Raw genomic sequence first — 20,836 nt, 5'->3', positions numbered from 1 at the left:
GGGCGCGCTTTGGAGGAGCCATGGGGGCGGCTAGGCTGCGTGCCCTCCCCTCACTGCGCCCCTCCACCCAGCACCCCTTCCTCCCTGTGCCCCCTCCCCGGGCCCCCTCCCCACGCACCCTCCCGGCACCCCTTCCTCCCGGCACCCCCTCCCCTCAACCCGTCCCCAGGCCCCTTCTTCCCGCGCGCCCTCTCCCCGCACCCCTTGCTCCCCGCGCCCCCTCTCCACACCCCCTCCCGCACCCCTTCCTCCCCGCACCCCTTCCCCTCGCCCCTTCCTCCTCGCAACCCCTCCCCTCATCTCCTCCCCGCACCCCTTCCTCCCCGCGCCCCCTCCCCGCGCCCCCTCCGCGCCCTCTCCCCGCACCCCTTCCTCCCCGCGCCCCCTCCTGTGCACCCCTTCTTACACGCGCCCCCTCCCCTCGCCCCTTCCTCCCCCGCAACCCCTCCCCTCATCTCCTCCCTGCACCCTTTCCTCCCCGAGTCCCCTCCCTGCGCCCCCTCCTGTGCACCCCTTCCTACCTGCGCACCCTCCCGCACCCCTTCGTCCCCGCGCCCCCTCCCTGCACGCCGCACCCCCTCTTCCCCGCACCCCGCGCCCCCTCCCCGCTCCCTCTCCCGCACCCCTTCGTCCCCGCACCCCGCACCCCCTCTTCCCCGCACCCCGCACCCTCTCCCTGCACTGGCACCGTGCCTCCTCCCCTGGGGGCCCCTCCTCTCCGTACCCCCCCCCCCGCGTCCCCTCCTCCCCGCACCCCCTCCCCGTGTCCGCTAGGGTGAAGTTTCGCCATGCGTTTCCGCTTGAACGGCTTCCAGCCGCCTCCCCTTTAAAGCGCCGGGACGGCCGCGCCTCCGCTCACAGCCCCCGCCTGCGGCCGGGCCGGGCTGCCCGCGCCTCCGGGGCGCTGACTCAGCCGCAGCCGCCCGCCGCCCGCCGCCCGCCCGCCGAGCCGGGCCTGGGCTGCGCCCCGCGCCCCGACCCCGCCGGCCCCGGGACCCGCGAGCGCACGGGACGGCCTCGCCAGGTAAGGACGCCCGAGCCTCCCCGGGACCCGCCGCCGCGACAGCCGGGGGAACGGGGCGCAGCAGCCTGGGCGCTGGGAGCGGGTCCGCCCAACGGGGTCCGGGACCCCTCGGTCGCCCCCTGCGCCCCGGGGCGCGGTGCAGGGGGAGCCGCGGCCGCCGGTGCCTGCGGGCTAGGGGGTCCGGGGCTGGGAGCTCACACGGTGCGGGGGGGGGGGGCGGTGAGAGGGCGTGGGGGGTCCCCCCAGACCGAGCCGCCCCTCCCCACGGGGCCGGGGCCTTGTGCCAAGGCGGGACGCGGCGGGGAGGGGGGGGGGAGTTGAAACGGAATCCAAGTTAGAAATTCCTTCTTGTCAAGTTCAGTGCGTGAAACCCAGTCCCTTCTCGCGCTGACAGCTACATGGGCCGGATTTTTCTCCGTTTAGCGGGTGAAGGTCACAAGGGATATAACTTCTGGGGAAACTTCTCTCAGCGGCAGCTTCTCTAAAATGTCAAGTGTCACGTTTTGTCCTGATCTAACCAAAGCCTAGTACAACCAGCCCAGTCTTTCCCCCACATCAGTGCAGGAGTGAGGATGCCTCTGGGAGACGTTTTGGGGAAATGTAGCACGGAACTGAATTCTTTAAGACGGTCTCTGTTGCCCCCAGGGAAAGTTCTGGAAGGGAAAGGCTGTCAGAGAAGACCAAGGTGATGCACCTTCTCACCGAGACTCTGGGTTAAGGCCACGGTGTGGGCAGGGACCCAGGGACCCGGAAACAAAGCCCCAGGGCTCTCATGCGGCCCTGGCCGGGGAAGTTTCTGTCCTGATCCACGTCTGCGTCAGCTTGCGGGGTCTCCAAGCTCGCGCGGGCTTCCCGGAGCCTCCCTGCATCCCAGCCAGGATCAGCACCCGGACACAGTCCTACTCTTCTACGGAAACTCTGTGTCCGGTGGACTAGGGGGTCTGCGCCCGGGGGCTGTGGGACTCAGTCCCCTGTGTAATCACCTGACTGTGGTCCTTGCAAACCTGCAGGATGGGCTTAGGGCAGCGTAAAGCCAAACATCCACGGCCTTAGAGGGGGCTCCACCTTGCATTTGGACGAGGGTTCCATTTTCAGGGACACCTCCGTACAAGGCCAGCTTTGAGGACCCTCTGGGAGGGAAGCCGTGGAAACCAGCCCTTACCTCCGGAAAACCGATGACTTCACATTTATCCAAAAGAGAAACTGAGGGTAAGCTGTTCACTTACTCAGTGCGATCTCTGCGTTAGTATACTCCTGTCCCGAGCGATTAACGCCTTGATCATTTCTCTCGGCCGTATTTATTATTTATGAACAACATGCCCGTGACGAATGTGCAAAGTATAATGTGTCTCTGAACTCAAGCCAGTTTGGAGAATTATAGCAAACCCCTGGCCATTAGGTACTTGAAATGTGAGTTTAAAGTGAACAAGGTTATGGTGAAATAAATAGGTTTTTTTCAACAGTACGGACCTTGATTCGCCTGAAAAAAATAGTTGGTCTCGATGTTCGGGGACCGCTTAGAGGCTGCGATGTACAGGACTGCTTCTTCCCGGTTTATTTCCTTCCTGGGTTAATGAGACAGGCAGCCGTTCTGAATAAACTGCCTTGCTAGTTAATCTTTCTCCAGCAGATATTTACGCTCCGGACCACACCATCACAGCACAGACTCAAAATCTTCAGTCCCAAGGGGCTTGGCGCAGAGTACTATTCAGTGTAGCAGTGTTGACATGCTTTCAGTGGGAAATGAGATGGCGATATGTCCTCAAATTCTCCTGTCCAGCCACAATAGAAAGAGCAGTGTTTATAAAGCTGACAACGTTCCAGGCTCTGAGGTTAATGCTTCTGTAAGTTCTGGCCTGGAAGGGGACCATCACGGCTCTGCGTTTTGGCACCCAGGGCTCTGGAACCCGTCCACGACAGTGAATTCTTCAGATACCTGGCGCTCACGTGAAAACATCGGGAGGGACAACACTGTCAGATATTTTCACGGTTTGGGAAGAAAACATCCCTACAGTCAGCTGGCTCACGGGAGTCCGGGCGTTTTCCTGACGACTCGAGATCAGCCCCGCGAAAATCAGCTCCCCTCGTGTTCGTGTCCGCAGGAGGAAGAACCCTGATGCCTGCAGCCGGCCGGGTCGGCATTCAGGCCTGGCTGTGCCGCCGTGGTCGGGTGACTGGAAGCGAGTTGCCTTTCGGGCTTCGATCCTCTCGTTCGCAAAACGCAGGAGAACCGGCACCTGAAAGCCCGTCTCATTAGCAAAGCGCTTACTGTATGCTCAGCGCTCTGTACGTGCTGCTGTCTAACTCCCAGGGCGACGGTCATCCTCGCTTCCCCATGATCGGAGAAGCAGCGGGACTTGGCCAAGGTTGGCTCAGGGTAGGAGCGCCGGTGTCGTACCTGTGCTCCACCTGCCCGGGGTCGCCGCTCAGAGAACGTCCGTGATTGGGACTCAGGCTCCACACAAGGAAGTGGACCCGTGCCGAGCCGCGATGACCAGCTGTGCTTTGTGAGGGTGAAATTAAGTGAGCTAAGTCAGACAGAGGCCGCAGGGGCAGGCCCTCTGTGCGTGGGCTCTGACTGCTTCCGAGACTCAGTTTTCCCGTTTGTAAACTCAGGGACCCATCGCCTTCTTTGCCGGGTGGTTGTGGGAGTCAGAGAGGGCGGTGTATGAACGAGCCTCGCACACAGCAGGTGTTTTACAGAAGTCCTGTGAACCTTCCTGCCGTCGTCCGCCCCGTGTTCATGGTGGGCATGTTCTCTGTATGTTCTCTGTGCGTCCAGCCCCGATGGCTGGACGTCTCTGGAGGTGTCCTTGCTGTGCCCCCAGGGTCACTGATGTTTCAGGCCCTTCCAGGCGGAGCCCCCTTGGGGAGCTTATTTCAAGGACAGTAGAAGGACAGTGTATCAGGTTGGGATTCCTAATCCCAGAATCCCTAGCCCGCCACTTACCCCTGAGCCACAGGCTTCCTCGAGGCCCCTGCGGATGAGCACCCCGAGGCCTCAGCGCGCCCGCAGTGTGTGGCCTCAGGCCCCTTTGGTCCTGTCCCGTCCAGGGCTGCTGGTCCCCAGCCCTCTCCTCAGGGCCCGCACCGTCACCTTGACCCTCAAGGTGTCACCGTCCCGAGGTCAAGGACAGGTGCAGACCGAGGATGCACACCTGACACGTTCCCGCCTGGCCTAGAACTTCTTGGACTTTCCGACGGAAAACCTCTAACGACCCAAGAAGGAATGTGCCCCGGGGGCCTCCGTGAGGGTCTTGAGGCACACGTTTCATGTTTGGCATATAGGGCCACAACCTACTTTTATGCTTTGAATTGTTTTTAATTATTTATTTTTTAATTAAAAAATTGTTTTGTTCTACTCCATAATCCTTTTGCTTAATAGAAAGCAAGGCAGCCCAGCACAATACCGTTCTGGGAAGCAGCGTCCTTGTCCCCTGCCAGGGCCACACTGTCACACCCTCGGTTTATACATGCCCCACGGGCGCAGGGAGTGGGGGAGGGGAGGCCGTGCCCTCGGCCGTGTGTCCTTCTAAAGGATCCACCTCCTTGTGCCTCGGCCCCATGGAACCCACAGACCCCAAAGTGGCATTTCATCCCTGCCCTTGGGATGTTGTGGTGGCAGGGGTCCCTGAGTTCAGCCTGGAGATGGCAACAGGGTCACAAAGACAGGAGGTCGTGCGACCCGCCGTGCAGTGCAGGCCTGGGGCAGACGGCGGGGGTTGAGATACGACGCCCTTTCCACGGACACCAACAGAGACGCACGTTCTCATGCTCAGGCGGCCACGATGAGTTGACCAGATGCCACAGTCATGGTGACATCTGTTTGTCACCCGGCGTCTGGCATTAGTGGCCAGCAGGTGGCTTGGAACTGTGTGGCCATTAAATCATGCCCAGCGCCCTCTGGCTACGCTGACTTCTCCTTGGCTCAGGTGGAGCTCCCTGTGTTCTAGAAGGCTGCAAATTTATGGCACACATCTGTCGTGCCTCCCTCCCTCGCCCACAGCAGACATTGCTAATCAATCATGACATTCTTTCCCACAGAGCCAGAACGAGGCCTCGGAACCCTTCTCAACAACCGCCCGGAGCCAGCTGGTGAAATGGCATTTAGTTGGTGACGGCCCCTCACCTCTTCCCCTGCCCCTCCGATAGCCGGGAGGGGCACTGAGAGGAAGCACCCCCGTGCAGCCCGGCGCCCCCACACTCACTAACAGAGCACAGACCGCACGTGGTACGCCCCCAGGCTGTCCGGTGCAGGGTTCCCACTGGGCTCGGGGACCCCAGCCGGACCCACCTCGGGCTGCCGTGGCACAGCTCCCCAGACCACAGGCCCCAAACAGCAGGAAGGGATCTTCTCAGAGTCCTGGGAGCTACGAGTCCGAGTTCAAGGTGTAGGCAGGGCCGGTGTCTTCCGAGGCCTCTCTCCTTGGTCTCTCCTCCCCGGATCCTCACTCGGTCCCTCTGTGCGTGTCTGTGTCCTACTCTCTTCTTCTTAGAAGGACACCAGTCAATCCTATTGGCTTAGGGCCCACCCATATGACTCCATTTTACCCTAATCACCTCTTTAAAAGACACTTGTCCAAATACAGTCACATTCTGAGCTACCAGGTTAGGACTTGAGCAAATGAATTGGGGGGGGGGGGCAGGGGATGCTATTAAGTCCATAGAAACGTCTGTTGGAATGAGACTTGAACTTGTCCCGTCTGTAGCTGAGGGTATGGTCCAGGCGGGCACCAGCAGTGGGCCCCGTGCCCTGGGACGGGCACAGCTCCGGGTCCCTGGGAGGCGTGGACGCACCTGCTACCCTAACCTCCGTCAACAGGGTGGCCGCCCGGCTTCCAAGATGACCCTCCCCTTGGAAGCTGCCTATTCCCCCTGAGACAGGAGGTGCTCTCTCAAGGGGGCCAGCGGGCTGAACAGCCAGACATCTGTTCTCAACTCGGGAAGTGACCTGGGTCCCACTGGAAGGCAGAACTGCCCAGTGGTGGTCACGGCAGGTGTCCCCCACGTGGAATGGGGCCGGATGGTGGAAGGCGGAGAGACGATGCCCTCAGCTTCTTGCATTCACCGATTATGGGACCCTGGGGATGTTCCCCCAGGGGCACGTGAGGGCCTTTGCTTCTCAGGCACCCCTGACCTGGTTCCAAGTCCCGATCCACCGCTCGCAGCCATGAAACCACCGGGAATCACCCCTCTGCTGTGAGCCACCCTTTCTCACCGCTAAATGGAGGTATGAACACTGGCCTCCGAAATTTCAAAATTTTTTAATGTTTGTTTATTTCTGAGAGACAGAGACAGAGAGAGACGGAGGGAGGGAGAGAAAGCATGAGTGAGGGAGGTGCAGAGAGAGAGGGAGACCCAGAATCGGAAGCAGGCTCCAGGCTCCGAGCTGCCAGCACAGAGCCCGACGCGGCGCTCGGACCCGCAAACCGTGAGATCGTGACCCGAGCCGAAGTCGGACGCTGAACCGACGGAGCCCCCCGGGCGCCCCTTGACCTCTTAAATTTTAGGAAGAGAAGTGTGACTGAGTCTGAATGTGACGATGAGAACAGAGCTTACGTTGCAAGAATGGTGCAGAGAAGTTCTCAGACACCCCCTCCGGAGGCTCGTTACCAAGTGCACATTCAGAAGCCCGGCCTCCAACCCGGAGCCAGAACTTCCCAGCCCCGAGCTGGCAATGCACACTTTTTACAAACTCCGCCAGAGGTGACCAGGCGCACTAAAGCCCAGCGTCTGCCGTTGGAAAATTGCGGTCCCTGCCTGGGGAATGAGGGCGGCCGGCACACTCACTTGGTCTACACTAGGAATCCCTCAGAGTCCCCCGCCCTCCCTGGGCAGAAACAGGGACGCCCCTTGTCCCCTTGTGGCTCCAGGGAGACGCCCGTGAACTCCTACGCAGCCTTCACACAAGGGCATGTCACAGTCAGCTGGTTTGCACACAAGTCACGGCGCAGCCGGCTGTCCGCACTGCCTGTGGCCAAAGCCTCGCGGTCCAGGCCGGCGTGGCCTCCGCCGTCACGGCCCAGAAAATCACAGAAATCACAGAAGGACGCACAGCGACGCCCGTGTGCGGAAAGAACCCTGCTTGTAGGTTTAATGTGATTGTGCCTTTTAACCGTCTCTCCCTCACAACGGAGGCCTAGGAGCGCTCCAGTTTCCATCGACGCACCAGAGAGAGCCTTTCGGATTTCCTTTGATCTGTCACACGGTATTTTTGTCACCTTTATGTAGAGTGAACTTTGGAATCACAGACAGTTTGCCTCTTTGCAGGACAGAGATTTTAATAGCTTAATAGCCGAGTGCTTTGGATTCAGGGCAAGAAACGTTTACCATCTATTTTTAAAGCGTACTTTCTCCTGGAAAATAATTTTCCGATGACTCAAGTTACGGATGTGCTTTGTAGAAGTTCTGGGAAATACTGAAAAATATAAACGAAGGAAGTCACACCTAGCTGGGGTGCCAGGCACGTCACCAGCCTCTTAGTGGCTCCTGCGGCTTCTGCCCCCGTGCACACGGTTCCTGGTGTCTCCGTTGGCTTGTCACGCGGTTCCTCATGTCTCCGTTTGCTTGTCTGCTCAGTGCAGTCACTGAGGACCAACCCTGGGAGCCGCGGTCACCAGCACAGGAGGCTGTGGGGTTTGGTGGCACAGGGGGGAGGGACAAAGGAAGAGACTGGAGGGGGGGCGAGCCAAGGGCCGTGGGCAGTGGGCAGGACTGGCGCGGTGGGGCGGGCAGGTGGCGTTTCAGGGGAGCAGGTGGTGGAAAGGAGCAGGGGAGGAAGGCACAGAGCGTCGGGGTGTCCGCAAACGTGCCTGCAGACTCGGGGGCCCTCCCCCACAGCAGGTGGAGCCCACAGCCCCTCCCCCTGCGCCCAGCTGAGGCTGGTCTCTCCCGGGACCCTCTCTGTGACCCTTGAGCCCCCAAGCGAGACGACACAGCTCCCAAGGAAAAGCACCAGCCGAGCCCACTCACCCTCCAGATGCGTGAGCCAAACCAGCGGTGGCTGTTTTTGAATGAATCCCAGCAGCTGCTGGGAGCAGGGGAGCACGAGGTCCCACGGGCGGCCGGGTGGGGTCGGGGCCCGACCCCCAGGTGCTCGGCCAGGACCCTCCCCGCAGAGGGATAGAAGTCACAGCGGCTGACGCTGGACCTCCGTCTGGTCATCGGACAGAGAAGCGGTTCCGAACTCAGGTTCTGCTGCTCGCCACCAGAAAGTCAGCACCCGAGAGACAGTGAGTGACGTTGGGAGAGGAAAGGACAGGTTTGCTGCAGCCGGGAAGCCGGCCACCTGGGAGGATGGTGGGCTCGTGCCTCCGCGACTGCCTCCCTTGTCCAGGACGAGCCGGAGGGTTGGGAAGAGGAAGGCGCGGGAACAGGGAGGGGGCTGCGTGCAGGAGCGGGTGCCCAGGGGGTCACTCGTAGGTCGAGGTGACCCTGAACGACGGGCTGGCATTCTCCTCAGCCGTTTTTCAACGTGGTTGGGCCTTGTCGTCGTCCTTCACCTTCAAGGCCAGCGGTCTGCAAACCTCCAGCAAAGTACGTTATTTCTGCTACAGACCGAGGGGCTCGGGTCAGCGAGGAGGGAGTGCATGAGCTTGAAGTCAGTTCACCCTCTCGACCAGCAGAAGGGCTGTTGGCGGCTGTGTGCACAGGCGCCTCCCAGTGCTTTCCATGACATCACGTCTCTAATACCACCGCCCTCCCCCCCTCCCCGCACTGACCCGCTCGGTGCACTCATCAGCCCTCTGGGTTTGCCCATGAGGAAACCGAGGCACAGAGAGGTTAAGTAAATTGCTCAAGCTGCATTGCCGGTTAATAGGATTTGGGCCGGCATTCAAAACCCTGCTCTCCCCCTTACCCTCTGTCCCCCTCCATGGAAGCTTCTAGAATACAGATGGGGCGGTGTCTGTGGAGGTGGAGGGGCCCTTCTCTGCACGGTGGATCCGGCCCGCGGGGCTCCCAGACCAGCAGCAGCACCGGCACCGGGGAAGCTGGTAGGAACGCGGTTTGCATCCCTGGGGCAGCCTGGCTCTGGCCGCGGGCCGGCGCGATCCGGTCTGCCCGACGCCAGAACTGTGAGGCGCTGCCCGCGTCGCTCCGCGCCGGCTCCGAAGGGACACCGCTGCGTCTTCCCCGAGGACGGTCGTCTGGCAGGTGGCACCTGCTGGCCCCGCCTCCCACCGTCAACCCTGTGCGGCCGCCCTTCCTTAGGGTCGCGCTTATCAGGATCAATGAAAGGACGGTTGTAGCATCTGTGCTTTTGACACACCCTTCACTTCCTTCACTCTGTCCTGAGCACAGGACCTTTGCACATATTCTCAGGCCTCGTCTGTTCATTTGAGTCTTGCTTGCTGGGATCGGAGGAGAGAAGGCGTTAGCAGGGTACAAGAAGATGGCCTTAAGTTGAGCGGAAAAGAAGCCAACGCTTTCAAGGACTCTAAAGAGGGAAGGGCAGTTAGTAGCTGCGGGCTGGACGGCCCCTCCCGTCGCCCACACCCTCGGTGACTAGGACGGGACGCCGGCCAGCGTCCGAGTGCCAGTGTCAGCATAGAGGCACCTTGGGCAGAGATGGCTGGGCCCGGTGCACAGCGGTGGACGCCCCCAGAGCCCGGCTCCTTCCCTGTCCCCAGACGGCGCGGAGCACTGCAGGCCGGCGGACCTACCGTTGTGCCCACGGACCCGCCACCGTGCCCACGGACCCCCCGCTGTGCCCACAGACCAGACCCACTGTTGTGCCCACAGACCAGACCCACTGTTGTGCCCACAGACCCACTGCTGTGCCCACAGACCAGACCCACTGCTGTGCCCACAGACCCACCACTGTGCCCACAGACCCGCCACTGTGCCCACGGACCCGCCGCTGTGCCCACGGACCCGCCACTGTGCCCACAGACCCACCGTTGTGCCCACAGACCCACCACTGTGCCCACAGACCCACTGCTGTGCCCACAGACCAGACCCACTATTGTGCCCACAGACCCACTGCTGTGCCCACAGACCCGCCACCGTGCCCACGGACCCGCCGCTGTGCCCACAGACCCACTGTTGTGCCCACAGACCTGCCGCTGTGCCCACAGACCAGACCCACTGTTGTGCCCACGGGCCCGCCGCTGTGCCCACAGACCCGCCGCTGTGCCCACAGACCAGACCCATTGTGTGCCCACAGACCCACCACCGTGCCCACGGACCTGCCACCGTGCCCACGGACCCGCTGCCGTGCCCACGGACCCGCCGCTGTACCCACATGCACAGAGACGCCCCTCCACATTCACGGCACCGTCTATACAACCCACCCCGAGAGGTGGGGTCTCTGAGGCGTTACGTGAGGAGGAACAGAAAGCCACCAGGCCTCCCCACCGGTGACTGCTGAGCCAAGCGCAGTTTGGGACGGCCAGTGTCCGACGCCTGGACCGTGCCTTCCAGGCGCTCCGTCGGAGGCATTCTCTATGCGTGAGGGGCAAGGAGAGAGACGCTTTTGCACCTGCAATTTTGTGGGAAAGGAAGGGCGATGATAAAGCCGAATAGTCTGGATTCTCCTAACCCGTCCCTTCCCGCCCAGCCCGACAGCGGAGCGCTAGCCTTTGGTCCCGGGCATTGGCTGCCGCCACTGGGCTCCACCTGCCCCAGCCCTCACCACCCACCCCGCTGCGCACGCCTGGCCTTCGGGGCTTGGGAGAGCATTCCAGAGTGCTCGCCACCGTGGCGGCGGGCAGGTGCGGGGCCCCCCTGGCCGGTAGCCTGCCTTGGTGGCATCCCTCGAAGATGTCTGACTTCGCGTTCACCGGCCACAGCGGCTCCCAGGGCGGCCTCGCTGGCCAAGCCCACCGGATCGGTCCGGGTGGTGGTCAAGGGAGGTGGGCAAATGCACTGTGCACGACCTCCTTCCTGAGCGAGGAGGCTGAGAGCAGTCTGAGGGCTGGGCAGGTGGAAGCCGCGGCTCGGTGGCCACAGATCCAACGGCCTTGACCTTCCGGTCGGAAGGGGGCAGCGCCAGCAGAGCTCCAGCTGCGCGTGGCCAAGCAGAAAGAGAGGCACCGCGTCGCCAGCTCGGAGAACCGTGCAAGAGCAGAAATGCTGAATTTTATGTAAACTCTGCCAACGGCCGATTTTTAAAAATTAAAACAAAATTCCGCTTCAAGCCGTCGTGTGGGCCAAACGTAACGCGCCTGCCCGGTGCCGCAGAGGGGGGCCGCCTCGTGACCTTGGCATCGTGCGGTGGGGTGTGAGGTCCCGCGGAGGCCCAGCCGAGACAACAGACCATTCGGGGCTGTTCTGGAGGGGCCGTGCCCTGGCCTCCCCTTCCTGCCCCGGGGCTGTTGGGACCCTGGGGCCTCCGTGCCAAGGCTTCCTGATGCTCCTGACTTCTTCCCCAGCCTCGCGGAGCCGCCCGTGGGCCAGGGGAGTCCCTTCGGATCTCGGAGATGTCCGCTGTGCCACCAAGTCCCCGAGGCACGGAGTGCAGGACCTCCTCGGGGCAGGCGCTCGCTCTGGGACCCCTCCCTGCCTCGAAGCAGAGGGGACGGGCACGCAGAGTGGCCATCTCTGTCTCTCTTTCGGCGCCCGAGCCTTCTCAGGCCCTGAGCTCACTGAGCTCTCCGTCAGCGACGCTAGTCCCCGCTCGGGCCACCGCACGGGCCTGCTTCCGGAACAAAGAGCGTTAGACTACGAAGCAAGGCAGAGGGAGGCCCGGGGCCTCACTAGCAAGTGGGGGAGAAATGACTTTGGTGTTTCCACCCCTCCTTCCCCAGTCTGTGCTCAGCAGGCTTCCAGGAGGGGGCGCCGGGCTGGGTGACCGAACACCCTGATATTCTAGACGCCCTGGCTTTGCTTTTGCTGCGGGTGGAGGGGGCGGGTGGGTGCAGAGGCCCCCCGTCCCTACAGCCGCGAGGGCCTGTTGGGCCCCCAGACAGTGCACAAGCATGGGAGCCGAGCGGGACTTGCTGTCCTCACTGTGGGTGTCCACTGAGCGCCCACCGCCTGCTCTACCCGGACGGAGAAGGGGTGGCGAATGGGGGGGGTCCCTGCCCTCAAACTGGGAGGAGGAGGAGGAGGAGGGGGAGGAGACGGGCTCCTGGCTGCTGAAGCTTCCTGTGTCTGAGCACAACTCACACTTGAGGCCGAGGGTCACAGCCCAAAGGGGGGTCTTCACTTCAGATCAGAGGGGGTGATGTTTGAACTTGACCTGAAAGATTCCCTGAGGGGAGTCGGCTCTCCAGGCAGAGGGTGGGTCTGTGTGAACAAGGGCATGGAAGATAGGAAAAGCCCATGTTGTCTTTGAGAAATAGGGTGATAGGAGCATAATCCATGAGAAAAGAAGGCGCAGGAGGTAGGAAGGGGAGAAGGGAGGAGGAGAGGGGAGGGAGGGAGGGGCAGGAGGCAAGGAGGGGAAGGGAGGAGGGGGGAGGGAGGGGCAGGAGGCAAGGAGGGGAAGGGAGGAGGGGGGAGGGAGGGGCAGGAGGCAAGGAGGGGAAGGGAGGAGGGGGGAGGGAGGGGCAGGAGGCAAGGAGGGGAAGGGAGGAGGGGGGAGGGAGGGGCAGGAGGCAAGGAGGGGAAGGGAGGAGGGGGGAGGGAGGGGCAGGAGGCAAGCAGGAGGGGCAGGGGAGGGGAGGGAGGGGAGGGAGGGGAAGGAGGGACAGGTGGCAGGGAGGTGAGGGGAGGGGAAGAATTGGAGGGTAGGAGGGGAAGGGGAGGGGAGGGAGGGGAGAGGAAAGGGAAGGGGGGAGAAGAGGGAGGGGAGAAGGGGGAGGGAAGGGGAGCAAAGACTCGTCCTCTGCCTGGAGTGCCCAGGGCCTTGGGAAGTCAGTCCTGTTCAAACAGGAATGCCTTTCAGGCAAATCCCCGGCTCCACCCAAAACCCACTGCCCCCAGAGTGGGGAGACTTCTCCAAAGTCTGTGGGGGCTCCTCCCGCCATGGGCACCAGGGAGTGGGGGGGGGGGAGCCCTGGGACCCAGGGCGTTGCTGCCCACAGATGAGCTCTCAGCTCCCGCCTGCCCCTGTCAGTGGCCGTTGGCTGGGTCCTGACCTCGTGTCTTTGTTTCCAAAGCAGGGGCACCGTGACTCCGTCCTGAGTCCTCGGCGAGGGCACCTCGGGCGCACGCTGTGTGGCACAATGCCAGTGTCAGGATTCTGGGCACGGCGGCTGGCATTTGCTGTCTTTGGGCACTTTTCACCCTGCGGGGCTTGTCTCCCCGGCAGGATGCCCTCGGGGCCTGGCACACGGCAGGACAGAAAGGCAAGGAAGCCAGGTTTCTCCTGGGGACTTCTCTGTGTCCCCGTGTGTCCTTGACTCAGGATCCTGTGCTGCCTAAAACAAAATAATGTCCCTCGTTAACGGCCGCCTGAGCTTTTATTCATTGGATCTGTTGTCATTTAAATGTGACATTTGCCACCGATTTTTCTGTCTTGTACAAAGTGTCTCCAATAAACAGATGCATTTTAAAGAGCTTCATTCAGTGAGTCAAGGAAACAAATTAGCTTCTAGAATCCCGTTCCCCTTAACAGATGTCTGGAAAGTTCTCAGCACTTCCAGAAGGAAGTCTTCACGGGGACACTTTCCACTGATTCCGTTGCTGGGAGCTTGTCGTGTGCGAGAGGCAGGGATTGGCGGGCGGTGCGGCCTTAACGTCGAGCGGGTGGTTCAGTCGAACATCGCAGGCTCGCGGGGCAGCTCGTGCGGGGATCCCAGCCACGACCCGGCCCGGGTCGCCTGGCGGGACAGGCACGGAAACGAGGAAGGTCTAACGAGGGAGAACTTAGTCGCCCCCGGGGGAGGAGGACGGGCCAGACCCAGGCTTCGCGAGCCCGAAAGTGTCTGCAGCACGGGAGCCCTCCCTAACGAAGCAGGTCAAAGTTATGAAAACAAAATTAGGCACGAAAGTCAGTCTTTATTTAGAATGAGAAAATATATCACGGCAAATTGCAAGCACTAAAATCATCTAAACATTCTTTAATTAAAAAAGAAAGAGGGGTGCCTGGGTGGCTCGGTTGATTAAGTGTCGGGCTCTCGATCTCGGCTCAGGTCATGATCTCAGGGTTCATGAGATCAAGCCCCGCGTCGGGCTCTGTGCTGAGCGCTCAGAGCCTGGAGCCGGCCCGGGATTCTGTGTCTCCCTCTCTCTGCCCCTCCCCCACTCACGCGTGTGCTCTTTCCCTCTCCAAATAGATAAATACACTTAAGAATGTTTTTAAAGCGACCACAGGTGTCACAAAATTTATAAAAATATTAACTTTAAAAAAAATTAACCACTGACCCACCTGCATAACATTTGATCTCTTTCTATTTCAACTAGTTTTATAAAATCATCCCTACAGAAAATAGAAGTCTTGTCAATCTTCCGGCAAAAGCCAAACTTTGGGTTTTGTTGGCTTCGTTTAGGAATGTTTTGGGGCGCCTGGGTGGCTCAGTTGGTCGGGCATCCGACTTCGGCTCAGGTCATGATCTCACGGTCCGTGAGTTCGAGCCCCCCGCTCTGCTCTCTCTCTCAAAAATAAATAGACATTAAAAAAATTAAAACAAAACAAAAATGTTTAGTGATTTATTGCCCCGATGTCACAGGAGCAGCTTCCCAGTGTCAGGTATCCAGAACCTGCCCTGCCCCCAGCCCTGTCCCCGGGAGGCCCGTCAATGCACTGAAGGCTGGGGGTCCCCCGTTGTCTGATGCGTGCCACCCTGCACAGGAGGCCTGCGGCCCCCGAGACAACCTGCTCATTTTGCAGCGAGGACAGCAGACCCCGTGGCTTGCTCAGGGTCCTTCGGCTTCTCCACAGGAGACTGGCTCCTGTCCCGAGGGACACCCCTTTCCTCTGTTTATGGGGGTGGAAGGGTGGGCGGGGAGCCCGGTGATGGCGACCCCCTTCCCGAGCCCTTGCAGAACCCACAGGCCGGCCCTGTGCGTCCAGAGGAGTCCCGCAGCTGGGAACTGCGGGGCCCCTGTGGCTGCCCGCCTTGGAGTTTTAGGGAGGTGAGTCACTCTCGGGGACAACCACGCCCGTGTGTTGCAGTTCACCCCTGCCACTCTGAGTTACTGTGGGGGGGAAGCAGCTTAGCCTCTGATCTCTGGGTGCAGGGACATGTTCCAAGGGGGATCAGGTCAGCGTGGGGTGTCCCCTTGGCAGAGGATACCCAGTGATTGGCTGTGTGATTGGCTGTGTTCTGGGGGAGCCACCACCCAGAGCCCAGCAGGGTTTGCGGGCCGAAGGACGAGCGCAGCCCGCTTGGGGGACCGAGTCCCGCGAGGGGAGCCGTCCAATCAAACATAAAACAACAGCCGACATTTGCACCGCGTGTCGGGTACTCTGTGCTAAGCACTCTCGACGTCTGTCCCTATCTGTTGTCACAGATCCAGCAAGTTCATGGAGGAATCTCTATCCCCAGTTTAAAGACAAGGAAACCGAGACTTGAAAAAACTCTATCACCGTGTGGTGTCAGACGGGTGGCGGGAATTTGAGCCTGGACGTTGTGTTCCGGGACGTGAGCTCAGCCACGTGGCTGTCCTAACAAGCGCGCGGGGTGCCGTCACCTGCTGTTTCCACGGGGGAGGGCGCTGGGCTTGAACTCCGCCGGGAAGACCTGGACGGCCCGCGCACCTGACTATGAAAGGAGCTTCCTGCCGAGGCTGTTGGCTGTGTTTTGGGGGGGGCGGGCGCACAGTTAGCGGCACAGGTCCGGGGGGCCCTGTGCCCGAGGCCTCAGCGGGCTGTGAAGGGCGGCTTGAGAAACAGCTGCTGTTCGGCCCTGCTCTGCGGGGCTCACGACTCATCTGTCCTCGCCCTCAACCTGATGTCATGGTCTGGACGACAAGGCTTGATATTTTTCCGTTTAAAAGCTCTGTGAAAGGCTGGTCGTCGGTGTTTACTAATGCAAGAGGTCAGCAATTACATAGGGCACAAATGAAATGGCAATCAAATTAGAAACGTTAGGGGGCACCTGGGTGGCTCGGTCGGTGAAGCATCCAACTTCGGCTCAGGTCACGATCTCACGGTTCGTGGGTTCGAGCCCCGCGTCAGGCTCTCTGTGCTGACAGCTCGGAGCCTGGAGCCTGCTTCGGATTCTGTGTCTCCCTCTGTATCTGCCCCGACCCTGCTCATGCTCTGTCTCTCTCTCTCTCTCTCTCTCTCTCTCAAAAATAAACATGAAAAATAAAAAAGAAAGAAAGAAAGACAGGTTAGCTTCATTTCCTAGAAATGTCTGGTCCGGTCTAGGACGAAGGGGAGCGTGTGACCCCTCGGACATCCAGGGAAGGGGGGGTGCCCGGAACCAGGCATCCCCCCTCCTGCTCCCACACTGCTCATCTGTCCCGCCACCACCCGAGCTCACAGCCTCGGCACCTCTCCGCCGGCCGACTGCACGTCTGGGCCTTCAATGTCGCGGTCAGATTCCACCCATTCCTATAGCTTGACCGCCCCCACGCCCGTCCCTCCAAACACAGGAACTCGCGTTCCCCAGAACCCCCGTGGGTCCCCCTGCCCCCGGCCCACTGTGGCCCCAGAAGCCCCACATCCTCAGGCCCCTGAGAACGGGAAGCGGCTTAGCCTGGTAACCATAGCAACCCCATTGCCACTGCTCCCACCTGGGACCCTTCTCCAAACTAGAATTGTGCCCGGACACCAGCAGCCGCTGTCCTCACCGCGCGCAGACCCTCTCTCTTGTTGTAAGGTGGGAAATCTTCCCGCGAAACTCCGTGGGCTTTTCTCTTTCCCGTCCCCGGGTGTGCGACCTTCATCGAAGCAACAGCCTGCCTGGGAGCGGGTCAGAATGCTCCAGCAGGCGTGCGGGAAGAAAGGCCATGCTAATAGTCGGTTCCTGACAATCAAAAATATGATTATGCAGCAGGATAATAGCCTTGCGAGTCAGGTTATTTTCTTGAGAAGAAATTTTCCAAGCTCCCCTATTTCCTTTTTTAGTTAGCATATCACAAACCGATGTAGTGGCATTGGCGCATAAATTTCTGCTGTGGCTTAGAGCTTTGCCCACGTCCTTAATGAGATGTTAGCTGCATTCGAGAAGGACGCGTTGGCCCAGGGGAAGGAACGAAAGGCCGGACGAACACGGCGGAGGCTGGTACAAGACAGGGTAGGTCTGTGTCTCCCGATTTTCCGTCTCCCAGCTGAGGCTCGGAGGGGCCAAGTGCGCCAGGTACGTCGAGGGAACGCTGAAGACCGGGGTCCTTGCCCCTTAGGGACTGAGAGAACGCCCTGTTGGAGACTGTGGGGCAGACACGGAGAAGTAGGGACCAGCCTCTGGAGTGGAATGACACTAGATATCAATCCCGGGAACGTATCTGGGAAAGCTCTAGATGTTTGGAAAATAAGTAATACACATTTATTTCCTATTTTTTTTAATGTTTTTCTTTTTATTATTTCTGAGACAGAACATGAACAGGGGGAGGGGCAGAGAGACAGGGACAGAGAATCTGAAACAGGCTCTGTACTGACCACAGTGAGCCCGACACAGGGCTCAAACTCGCAAATCATGAGATCATGACCTGAGCCAAAGTCGGACAGTCAACCGACTGAGCCCCGCAGGTGCCCCAGCAATACACTTTTAGGGGGGCCTGGGGGCTCAGTCAGTTGGGCATCCAACTTTGGGTCAGGTCGTGATCTCACGGGTCGTGGGTTCGAGCCCCGTGTCGGGCTCTGTGCCGACAGCTCGGAGCCTGGAGCCCGCTTCGGATTCTGTGTCTCTCCTCTCTCTCTGCCCCTCCCCCACTTGTGCTCTGTCTCTCTCTCTCTCTCAAAAATAAATCAACATTTAAAAAGTAATAAAGAAATAGATACCACCCATGGGTCACAGAGAAATCACAACGTAAATTAGAAAGTACGTCGAGCCCGCGTCGGAGCAGTACCCTGGGGGAGGGTGTAGTTCTGTGTGTGTCTGTTGGGAGAGAAGGCAGGTCCAGCCTCAAGGGATGCACGCTTCCAACAGAGTCAACCAGAAAAAGAACGGCAAAGAAAACCCAAAGAAAACCAAAGGGCATAGGGAAGGTGAGGGTAGAAATCAATCCCATAGAAAGCCAATGTACAATAAAGCCTGGAGTGAACTTTTTGAAACCATCAATGGGGGCGCCTGGGGGGCTCGGTGGTTGAACATCCAACTCTTGATGTCGGCTCAGGTCATGATCCCAGGGCCACGGGACTGAGCCTGGTGTCGGGCTCTGTGCTGACAGTGTGGAGCCTGCTTAGGACTCTCTCTCGTTCTCTCTCTGTCTCACTGACTCTCCCCTATTGACTCTCTAAATAAATAAATAAACAGATAAACTTTGAGGAAAAGAAAATATCACTGAAACTCGTGAACCGGTGTCGAAAACGGAAAGAACGTGCAGGTTGCCCCCATCGGGACTCCAAAGGCATCGCTGCAGTGGATTCTCAAGACGCTGGAAAATGCTGAGAGAGAAGCATGAACAGGTTCTCGCAGGAAGTTGGACAATGGAGATAAAATGGACCCATTTCTTTGAAAACACGGCGTACCAGAAGCCGTGGCCCCGAGGTCCAGAGATGGGGGGCTCCTGGTTTCGTCTGTCGCCACCCACCCCACCCCCACCGGCCGGGCGAGCCGTCCGCGCACATGACGCGTCCTCCTGGGGAGCCTGGGGTTGTCTTCAGGTGCGTCGCTGAGTTGCTGGATCAGACGGAATTTGTTTTGTGTTTTGCGGTTGACACGGGGAAAGATGCCATAAACTCCAGGTGAAATCAGGGTGCCGCATCTTCTCCGCGTGTCGGGGCTGGCGGTGTGGGTGGTTTTCAGGTCCGATGCCTCGTCTGCTTCCCGAGGGGACAAGAGACGTGCCCAAGTATGACTCTCAGGAAGTTAGGACCGCATCCCTCGCCCGGATGCTGGAGGGAGCCGGGACTGACCCCCGCAGGCCCATCACGGCGGAAAGGCCGCTCAAAGAGAGCTGGGAAGCGGGCCTGTTGGCATGAAATTGCTCGTTTACACAGAGAACGTCTTCCCGACTCATGCAGCAATAAAACCGTAACGTTGGGTGATCTCTTCTACCAGACCGAGTGCCCTGCCCCGCTGCCGGCAGCGAAAATCCACACTGTCATCCGTTTTCTACCAAGGTCCCTGGGTGAGGACAGCTTTCGTATCTCGGACTGGGTGGAGATACATGTAAAAGAGACGTTTCAAACTATATATACGTATCCTTTGTACTCCCGTGCACCTGCCCTTCTCCCCCAGCCGGCCCGACCGGCCTATGACCCGCTGCGCGGAGCGTGGCTCACTCAGCCTTGTCCCCTACTGGAATGTTTTCGTCAAGTCGGTATTGCTCTGGAAAGCCAGAAGGCCAAGGGAACACGGGATGTTCTGGCACAGGTGAATCTCCATTGCACCGTCACGATCACAGAGTTCTGCGTCCTCCGGCGAGGACGCCCCCACACCCCCGTGTGGCCAGGTCGCAGCGCTGGGGGCCCCGGGACAGAAGGGGACTGTGACGTAGAGCAGGGCTCCTCAGACTCTCCAGCTGGTCCCCCCCCCTGGGTTTCCAATCTGTCACAGACCCGCACACGGCTTTACTGTGCACGACCCACGCTCAGCACGGACCGTGTGACTCATACCCGGCTCGTCCGTGTCCCGTCCAAGGAGAGAGTCTGGTAGCACCCACTGGATGCCACCGCAATGTCAAATTGCTCCGTAAGTTTCCTGACACTGCCTCTCAAGGTCTGTGCCTGCCCCGGGGCGCCCCAGCCATGTCAAGTGCAGACGTGGAGCACGCCTGTGGAGGAAACAGAGCGCCTGACTGTCCCCCTGGCCGAGGAGACTGTGGGAAGGAGAAAGGGGACAAGGAGAGTGAGGTTGTCAGGTGTCCCAGCCTCACGCTAGTCTCGGGGTCTCACCTTACGGGCTTTCAAAACACCCGCTACATGTGAGGGGCTCACGAGTGTCGGCCCAGTGGCTCACTCTTGGGCTAACCCGAGGGAAGTTGTGGGACCCCCAGAGGAGCCCACCCGGGGCACCACGTGCAGGAGAAATGGCACAGAGGTGACGTGATGGCGAGCCCGAGGCCGTGCCCCTGTGGGCACCCACACATCACTATGTGATGCAAACGTGAGAGGTGCAGAGGCCCGGGGTTGGGAGACAGGGAGCTCATGGTCGGGGCCTGGAAACAGGCAAAGGGCCCACCCCCCGAAGGTCGGGGAGGGACCAGGCACGGCCCAGCGGTCACCCCTCCAAGGAGCGGAAGCCAGCACGGCCCCTGGGGACACCGAGTGGATCTGAGGACTGCCCGATGCTCGCGCACCCGGCCGTCTGCCTGGGGAGGAGGAGGAGGCCGGAGAGGAGGTGTGGAGGGAGAGCTTGCAGCCTGCAGTCAGGCCGTGGGGTCACCCCTGCGGGCCGGGAAGTCGGACACAAATACTAACACGGGAAAGAGACATTTCAAAGCAGAACGACCCCGTCGGCCGTCAGGGTTGACCCAGTCAACGATCAGATCACACGCTGTCCAAAAACCATTTTTTTTGCCTAAGACCTTTCCTCTTTTGTTACTTTCTTTCTTCAGCTCTAATTGTCGTAGTGCAATCTTACCAGTTTCAGGTGTGCAATGCAACGATTCCACAATTCTGTACCTAAAAACATTAAAAAAAATCTACATCTCTTCGATTTAGTTGTTCTTAGTAATTACACTGAGATTCCCCGTAAAAACCGCAAGAGACCAAAGTCGGCCACCCTCCTAATGGATTACTATTATTTTGAAAACATTTTGTCACGGATAACATCAGCTTATTTGAGTGTAAGCAAACCCAGGCAGCATAAACATTTTAACGCTGATCAATTTAAAAGATAAACAGAAAACTTACTGGGTGGCTCGGTGAAG

At 59.7% G+C, this 20,836-nt stretch overlaps 1 protein-coding gene and 1 long non-coding RNA gene across 4 annotated transcripts in view; one reads left to right on the top strand and one right to left on the bottom strand.

Annotated features, from left to right (window-relative positions):
* Positions 1-868: 868 nt before the first annotated feature.
* Positions 869-20,836, top strand: part of CTXND1 (cortexin domain containing 1) — a 42,831-nt gene continuing 22,863 nt past the window's right edge. Inside the window, exon 1 of the mRNA XM_023254801.2 lies at positions 869-1,024. The gene's annotated coding sequence lies outside the window, so the exon portion shown is untranslated. The remainder of the gene's footprint in view (positions 1,025-20,836) is intronic.
* Positions 6,394-16,068, bottom strand: LOC109500458. 3 transcript variants are annotated; one of them, XR_006598747.1, is made up of 5 exons: positions 14,280-16,068; positions 13,048-13,329; positions 10,318-12,253; positions 7,997-9,461; positions 6,394-7,653 (listed from the first exon to the last, which is right to left on the bottom strand). It is a non-coding gene; the product is annotated as an uncharacterized LOC109500458 (long non-coding RNA). The 3 variants fall into 3 exon arrangements; XR_006598746.1 differs by having other exon boundaries at positions 7,997-11,660; positions 12,134-12,253; XR_006598745.1 differs by having other exon boundaries at positions 7,997-12,253.

The sequence above is a fragment of the Felis catus genome, chromosome B3 (assembly GCF_018350175.1).
Source record: "Felis catus isolate Fca126 chromosome B3, F.catus_Fca126_mat1.0, whole genome shotgun sequence".
NCBI classification, from domain to species: Eukaryota; Metazoa; Chordata; class Mammalia; order Carnivora; family Felidae; genus Felis; species Felis catus.
The sequence above is the reverse complement of the archived record's forward strand: the minus strand, read 5'-3'. Positions and strand labels throughout refer to the sequence as shown.